Source organism: Pagrus major, chromosome 8, assembly GCF_040436345.1.
Source record: "Pagrus major chromosome 8, Pma_NU_1.0".
NCBI lineage: Eukaryota > Metazoa > Chordata > Actinopteri > Spariformes > Sparidae > Pagrus > Pagrus major.
The window spans coordinates 14,421,241-14,429,110 of record NC_133222.1 but is presented as its reverse complement, the minus strand read 5'-3'; positions in this window follow the sequence as shown (position 1 = coordinate 14,429,110).

The following is a 7,870-nucleotide window of genomic DNA, read 5'->3' as shown; positions in this document are numbered from 1 at the left end:
GGAGTTACACACAGATCACATCTTACAATGTAGCCCTCATTACCTGCAGTAGGGCATTATGATTCACATCTCACCGCCAGGTCAATCCTCTGCAGGTTTTTTCCTGAAACTACCTCGTAGCATCTTCATCTGTACCCGAGCTGATCTCTGGACTCCACAGCGACAACTTATCATCAGCATTCATGTCAGGGAGAGAGAAAATGCATTCCTCAATGAGCCATTTGTAGAACGCTTCTTTCCATCAAATCTGTAACAAGTCCAATTTCTGGTGGTAATCCCTCTCTGAAGGAACACATAGATATGCAAATTGTTGTCTCAGAATGGCAGAGTGGTTATTAAAAAGGGAACCAGATTGAAAATGATTCAGGGGCGACCCCGGTAATGTATTCATACCACGACAACACAAGGCTGTCCGAACATCTCCTACCTACGGGACCTATATTCAACCATCACCAGACTGCCTCTGTTATCAGAGATGAAGATGGTACGATTATAAATAAACATATGACTAATTTTGCCTGGTCAATTTATTTACTACTACTACTAATGTCCAGCTGCTCAGACTTTCCGACTCTAACGACTTATTTGTTCTCTGACTGAACCCCCCTCTCATTCTGATCTGCATGTCATCATCTCTTTTAAATGATTTTCTCCACTCTCTAGCTGCCTCCCCTCCCCCACTCCCATCCTCTGCCCTCCTTTTATCTAACTTCCATTCTCGCGCTCTTCGTCTCCCCCACACACCAACCCCGCCTCTAGCCTCTTTCTCCCTTCCTCGCCTCCTCTTTTCTGGCACGTCCCTCTATCTTTGTGTTGCCATCCAGAAGAGGTAAGAGGCAGTGACGACAGTGGTGATGCACGGGCCCGGGCAGAGTCCAGGACAGTGTCGCAGAAGAAACGCCGGCATCATCATCACCATCATTGTCATCATCAGCCAGATGAGGAGAGCCAAACTTGAGCTCTGTCCATCCCCATCGGGCTGGCTGACAGTCACAAACTCATCACTTATTCACTCCACTCATCAATTATACACAGGCCAAAGGAGCCCTGAGAGGCAGGAGGCTGCAAAGGCCCCTCTCTCCACGTGTCATCCACAACCGCAGCACAAAGACACATCGCAGCGCTCTGTGCTCAGCCCTTATCATCAATGTCCTCCTTCAGTCTCTGTGAGAGCAGGAGGCAGCTTGTCATCATGCCTTTAGCCACCGCTGCTATGTGCGGATGTCATGTATCTCATCATGAGGTTGAGGTTAGATCATCTGGCCCACAATGACGTCATGGTGAGAGAGTGTAGGCGTGAGAACAAATAAAGTTTTGCATTTAATGTTCGTGGTGTCCTACATTGGGATCCACTAAAAGAGTCAAATATAATGTCAATATTTATATTTTTGAACTGGAATCTGATTAGTTGTTCCCTTCGGATGAACATGCACTGGCCAAAACAAAACTGACATGTAGCCAACATTAATCCTGCTCAGGTATTTATACAAGCCTCCATTTTTCTGTCCGCATGCTAAGCCATTGTTACACTAACTCTGATTTACCGCACAAGTGGGACCAATAACAAATAACAAACATGACATATACTGTATTCCTGGAAAACAGACTTAGAAAGGAAAAGCAACATTTAACAGTGGGGACAGTTGATTAAAAGCTCCATGTTGGGCTTGTATCAGCAATGTGTCAGGTGTAAAATAGTGCTCCGGATTTACAGCGTTGTCATCAGAGATTAGATATCTTTTGATGCTGTGTTCAAGGAAACGGGTTTATTATGAGAAGAGCTGAGCCTCATGATGTTATCCGGAGGATACAGCTGTCAAGTGGTCACTTCAAGCAAGAAAGATCAGATGCTAATGGTTTAGTTAGCTATTACCTGTGTGCAAACACTGCTAATTCTGTAAGTTAAAAAACCCTCCCAGCCATTCTTGGAAAGATACAGACTACTTGGCAACAGAGCGGCTCTCATGTTGTCAAGGGTTTCATGTGCTGCACAGACAAGACTTATTTTTTGTACATGAGGCTAGTTTGATGGTTTAAAAAGACACAAGCGTCCTCACACACAGAGACGGTTTAACACTCACTAGTTATTTCCATATCAGGCAATGCAGCTGGCGCTGAGGAGCCCATTCAGAGAGGTGGGCTGGCCCTCAGATGAAAGAGGTAGCATCCATGCCAGAGTTAGCGTGACATGCCCATTTCTTCTATGCATGTGCGTGTGTGTGTGTGTGTGTGTGTGTGAGTGAGGAGGAGGAGAGACTGGTCACCACTACATTAAGTAATCTGACCTGAGCAGGCAGCTAAACACTTGCCATGCAAGTCATCCGGATCTAACAAGCTCAGCTGAACAGTTTGATTTGCACGAGATGTGACTGAGACAAGCAGAGTGTGATTTGCTGAACTCGTTTTTCTTATAATGATTTTAAGATGGTTTTTAAAATCACACAACAGTTATTATCTAGGGACATATTTAACTCTCTCAATATTCTAAAAATCTTTTGTATTTTGTAAATTTCTACAACACTGATTCCATAAAAGTTTGGACGTCGTGTTAAACAAAAATAAAGCAGAATGTAATAATTTCCTCATGTTTTTTGACATGAGGAAATTAAACTCAACTGAAAACAGAGAGACAATATGTTTAAGGTTTTCCTCATCAACTCCATTGGTTTCTGTAAATATATGCTTCCTCTGACATTGATGCCATCAACACATTTGAAACAAGGTGGGACAGGGGCAACACAACACTGGGAACATTGTGCTCAAAACATCTGTTTGGAATATCCCACAGATGAAAAGGTACGTTGGTTAACAGGTGATTCAGTTGTTCACAAGCAAGGACGGGGTGACATTCCGAAATTCACCACTATGTGAAACACATTATCGTATAAAGGACACTCCTACATGTGCTCTGCGTAAAACTGTTGTCAGTAGTGATTACATCCTGTTTTTATTTAGCCTACATTTTTGGAATTGGGGTTGTATATGTTCATTAATTATCATTATTATATTTCTCAGGTTTCCCTATGTACTATATATCTATTTATAGGTAGCACTTTCTAAGATAATGGCTCCCTTTTTATGATAATTTATGCATTTTGTTGAATTTGTACAGTAGTAGATTCAATGTTTTTATTTTATTCAATACTCCTTTCAGTTTTTTCCTTTTATAGAGGCACATATTTAATCCTCCAGTAGTGAATCAGCCAGTGTTGTCTAGTGCTGCTCTGATTGGTTTTGTCTGGGAGATGATTGATTATTAATTATGCAGATGGCAACCACCTGACTAATGAGTGTGTTTGTGTATATATAGCGTGTTCTGCTCGGTGATGTTTACTCAACAAGACGAAGACTCATGGCAATGTGTCTCTATTATATTCAGTTTACTGAGAGCCAACAGTACAGCGTGCAGATTGTCTATTTTCTGTCAGGATATATGACTGTAACACCTTGTGTGCCAATAAATGCAGACAAAGGTTTTACCTGTTTTCTCCAGGACTGCACTGCCATCACAAAGACACAATTTTGTGCTCGCAAGTGTTCAGAGTAGTTCAGAAAGATTAAGCTTTAAATAAACTATTCTCAAGAGAGCTTTATTATTTATGCAAAATCTAAGATCAATGACATTACAGGTGCAGTGTGTAAGAAATCTAGTTTGAAACATTCAAAATTAAACTGAAGTCATCAACAGAACGTGAAGAAATAACAGTTTTGCTTTTATGTCAAAGACGTCTATACAGTATACTTTGTTGCAGAGATGTCCACTGAAGTTAGCATGCTCACCTGCTAGCAGTAAGCAGCAGTAAGCGGTTACTCCACTGATTTGCTGCCCCCTTTTCCTTTTGAGTCACACTGGACAGGAGGCCAATTCTTACGTATTGCACCTTTAACTTAAAATAAACAACATCTCAGCAGCTTATCTTTTACTTACTTATACTTTGTATATGACAGCAATGTTTCCATATTCACTGCGATGTGTACACGGCACGCTGCTGTTTAACCAAAGAAAAAAAAAACCTGCCTGCGTACAATAAGTGAGCAACAGACACTCTGTAAATCTACTTCCTTGTTGGCAGGCCTTATGTGATTGATGAGCTTTCGTCTAACTAAGACATTGCCTAATGTGAGGAGGAACTTGAGAAAGAGAGTTGTAGCTGTCAAAGCCTAATGCTCGATGTCGTAAGAAGATAATGAAGGGAGGATGGGATGGAAAGAGGGCAAGAGTCAGAGATATACAGAGAGAGAGAGAGAGAGAGAGACCACACAGAAAGCTGGACAGCAATGCTGACAAATGGCTGAAGCCTGGAGAATAGGTTGCAAAAGGAGAGGGCGCAAGCCAAGCACATTTTAAAAACAAATGTATTTAGATAGAAGAGGAATCTCAACACAACCAGCAGGCCCCAATTACCCCCACCGACACCTACCAACCTGTATCATGAGGATGAGGGAGATGCCAGTGAAAATGCCGATTGAGTGTACGCCATGAGTGCTCTGGCAATGATCAGTGTATAGCTTGAAGTCCTGTGAGTAATTTCTTTTGACATTGTTTTGCACAATAGCACTTAATCTCTCTCATGTGTCGCATGTGTCATGGAGAAAGTAGTTTTCATTCTGTCTGAGGTTGAGGATGATCTAAAGTGATCTGGCATGATGGAATTGGTTAAGAGGCAGGCAAGAAGCATGACATTATTCCCATATGGCAACCTCAGTCACACACAACCTCCATCCTCCAGAGACATATGCATGGGAAATACGTTATGGCACAGTAGCTAAAAGATTGAAATAGACTTATTCTGTTTCACATGAGGTAGAAGGGTAGCTGACGCTAGGCATGGCTAATGTGCCTTCACTAATTGGTTCTCCCCAGGGCCTGAGTTCAGAACACAGAAAACAGCCCTTACCATTCATTTCTGCATCTGTCATCAGCGCACAGCATGCTGCAGTCACTATCATCTCATCCAGCTTCCCTTGACCCTCATTAATCAGCACGTCAACCTGCCACGATTAAGATGCGGCGTCAAAACTGAGACGAGTTAAGTGCTGTCAGGAATCAAATATGCTGACGCTGGCCAGGAATCAGGAATTTGGCCACACAAGCTCCTAAAATCAGAGAGAGAATAAATTCTGAGTGAATTATTTGTCATGTCATTGTGGATCGTATAAATCTGAAAAGAAATAACCTAACCTAAATAAACAAAGATGGATAAATAGATATCAGAAACATAAATCATAAGTAAAGGTCAGAAACATAAATTAATGCGAGTCTAGAAGCGGAGCATAATTGGTTTCTGTTTATATTGGTGATTATTTGTCGTATGATGATCACCAGCTGGTGGTCGTACAGTTTTATCTCCGCAGAATCTAATCCCACCCGATCCTCCCTTATTCCCACCAGAAAAACAGAAAACAAACATGGAAAAATAGATACTGTATATTATACGAGCACATTTTTACAACAAATCCAAACACAGAAGAAGTAGGAAACATAATGTCCCAATCACACTCACTGTGTTTCTTCCGCTCCCCATTGTTACTGTTTTTCCTGCAGTGCTGATGACACACTGTGGATCTGATGAAATACTATCATCTATAAATAAAAGCTGGTACTGCTGTTCGAATGGGAGAGTGCAGAGGGAGCGTGATGCTGGGTAAATGGCCAAAGGGCCATTTGACACTGCAGCAGAGCCCTAATGTTGAAACAGCAGTGAATGAGTCGTGGGCAAGCACAAAGACATTAACTCATTAATGCGGGCCGTCCTATTGCTTGCAGGTCAACTGTAATTACCACTTACATAACCTCCGCTCACTGACTTTCCCCCTTCAGAGGGTCGTGTTGTGATATTTGCATGATGTCAACTGAGTCTAGTGAACTGATTGTACTGAGAGAGCAACCATGTACTTTTAGACTGGTCAGTCTATATAAAGATACTGTCAGGCATGATACATTGTCTAAACTATTCCTTTAATAGTTTGACATTTGGGGAAATATGCTTAGTAACATTCTTTCCGAGAGTTCGATGAGAAGATGCAAAACATTCCCATGTCTGAAAAAGACACCTCTTCAACTTTCCTCCTCCTCACATTTCACTGTGGTATCACTGGGGGGGCGCAGCATTAGCAACATGGCTTCCACTAACACTGTGGCCACTGTTCAAAGCAAAAAACAACCATAAGAATCCCAATTTGACCTCGAAACCCTGATCTCAGTGCTATAAAAAGGCCAGGGGAAAGGTCTGGTTGTATTAGAGGTAGGCAGGTTTTCTTTCTTACTGATCTAGAAGAAAGAAAGCTGGTTTTGAACTGTCTTGAACCCCTGCAACAACCCCTGTTTCTTCATCCTCTTAGCCTCCTCCATCAGCAGGGTTCTTCTCCACAGTTGTTCCTGTTTTTCCACTGTTACCTGGGGATAGCAACCAGGGAAAGCAATGCCTCTTCCTCTTACTCGGTTTCCTCTGTGCGGTAATGCTGCCTTCACTTTTGCGGGGAAAAATCCATCGCCGTGGGACAACGCAATAGCATAGTAGAAGCGAGGTTTATAGGGAACCAATCTATAAGCGGATGGTGGCATTTTTCAACAGCCAGTACACTTTGCATTCAGTATGTGCTTGTGATGCTAGTTAAAATATGAGGCTTGAGCCGGGAGGCGATTAGCCTAGCTTGGCATTAAGACTGCAAACAGAGGTAAATTGCTAGCCTGCCCCTCTCCACAGCACAGAGATGCAAATCCATGTAAAGTTCCCTAATTAACACAATGCATCTTGTTTATGTCTACTGCTCTTATTATTTCCTGACAAATAAGTAAAGGTAAACTTTTCGACATTTTGCCTGCGCCCAGAACCCCCGACTCTTCTGTCCAGTGTATTTTAGGGCTATTGTATCAACTACAGATTGTACGACATTTTTGTATGCCAGCATCCATGGACACAAAGAGTAGAGCCAGAACGAGAGAGACCTACCTCTCTCTCTCTCTCTCATTCTAGTTGGTGTAGGTTTTCTACTTTTTGAACAAAAAGGGAATACCACAGCCCGTTTTCTGTTTTCTCTGGTCACGTAGCTCCCGCAGTCTTTCTACTGCATAAACAGCCCAGTTTTATGCAAGGGCCATCTTTCCAGTGGTGAATACTTCTTTAAGCCATGTTAGCCATGCCGTGTGATGGTCATTTGATAATAAGCTGAGTTTTAGCATCAGACTGTTCAAATAACTTGTGACCAAACACTGCAGCAATAATTCCACCCACTTATTTTCTGGCCAAATTGCTCCATGCTGAGGACAGAAAATTTCACGAGCTCCACAAAATCCGAGACCAACCGAAGGCGGGGATAGCAAGCTCGAGACCACCACTGAGTGGCCGGCTTCCCCAGCTGGAAGACGTTTAGACATGATCAGGTCCTTGTGTTGACAGGAGGGGTCAACAGTCAGGGCCACTAAGGATAGATTATTGACCGTTTCTCCATGCAGTCCGCACCAACGGAAGGGCCCTTGGCTGTCAAAATATATTTGTGCACAATGCTGAAACAAATGAATAACCCATCAGAATGAAGATGACGCCACGGATGGACAGTTATGTCACAATACAGACTCGCAGCATCTCAAATAAACCTAAAAGAAAAACACTGAGATGGAGAAGCCACTCAATAAAAAGACCATTAGGGCTTCTTGTTGTAGCAGATGAAACAGAAACATGATGGAAACCCAATTAAATCTACATCTACAAAGGAAGAGTTAGGAAAATACTCTTGCAGCTGATATGCCCCTGTCCTCTTTATTACAGACACACACCATGTGTATACTTGCTCGAGCTCCCTTCATGAATCCCTTATATGGGCTCTTGTCACACTGGAAACTGGCATATTCGTCTGATATGATTTCTTT